The sequence below is a fragment of the Lupinus angustifolius genome, chromosome LG19, assembly GCF_001865875.1.
Source record: "Lupinus angustifolius cultivar Tanjil chromosome LG19, LupAngTanjil_v1.0, whole genome shotgun sequence".
NCBI classification, from domain to species: Eukaryota; Viridiplantae; Streptophyta; class Magnoliopsida; order Fabales; family Fabaceae; genus Lupinus; species Lupinus angustifolius.
Window position 1 is genome coordinate 15,884,055 of NC_032027.1, and position 1,226 is coordinate 15,885,280.

The following is a 1,226-nucleotide window of genomic DNA, read 5'->3' on the forward strand; positions in this document are numbered from 1 at the left end:
GGCCAAGAATCTCTGTTCTTTCCTTTTCTAACACTCTAAGCAATTATGAAGAAACACTCAATCTCTAAGGTGATAAGACACCATGAGATTCCCTTGTTACAACAATTACACAACAATTACAAGAGTAAAATAAAGCTATTACAAAGCTCAAATATAACAAGAAGGCTTTACTCTAAAACACACCTAATACAAACTCATGCAATATGACATGTATTAGTATGAAAACAGAAGTTACAGAATCTAAACAACTTCATGAAAAGCATCAAAAATATGCATGAACATGTGAGGGAAAATATGAGAAATTATAACATGAAATGCACTCAATCCTAAAGCATAGAATCTCTAACTCTCTAATAAATGCAACATGCACCTTATGAGATTAATTCTGAAAATGCAGTTTATAAAGAATCAGTCCAGAATCCCAGTTAATCGATTAAATGCCATCTTAATCGGTTAACGTGATTCAAAAATGTTAATTGATTCTGTTTTTCAAGTTTTCAGTTCCAACAACTTAACAAACAGTTAGGTTAATCGATTAACGTATGCCTTAATCGATTAACAACATTTTAAAAGGTGTTCTAGTAGCAACCACTTTTCAAAGCAGTTGGGTTAATCGATTAAAGGATTAGTTAATCGATTAACAACAATTTAAATGTGTATTTTTAAATACAAAACCTCAAATACGTTATGCACTTAGTTCATACATGTTTAACACTTAGTTTATGCCTAGAATGCACATATACATGTATTTATGTAATGCATGAACATATTATCAAATGAACATATCTCATGGATGAAATGATTTAAAAGATATATGCATATGAGATATGTATTAGGTGCCCTAAGCCTTGACTCAACTTAAACTAGATTCTAGTCTAAGCCTAGTACCAATTAAAGACTTAAGCACGTTGATTTGTTGATGATCTCCAAGCTCTTGTAGGCACAAGTTGTCCTCATCAAAACCATGACATATAAAGAGAGCTTTCCAAAGTGTTCCTCTTGACATGCACACTTTCAATTGGGGGAGAAAGGTTGTTTTGTTGTTTCTGATTGTGCAGGTTGATCGTAATAACAGCTTCCGATATATTTGCGCATCATATCAATCATGCCAACACAATCTTCAAGCTTATTCATCAAACAATTGTTATTACAATTAATGAAGTTGATGTAGTGTTTGTCATCATCAAAAAGGGGGAGATTGAAAGTGTGCATGTCAAGAGGAACAC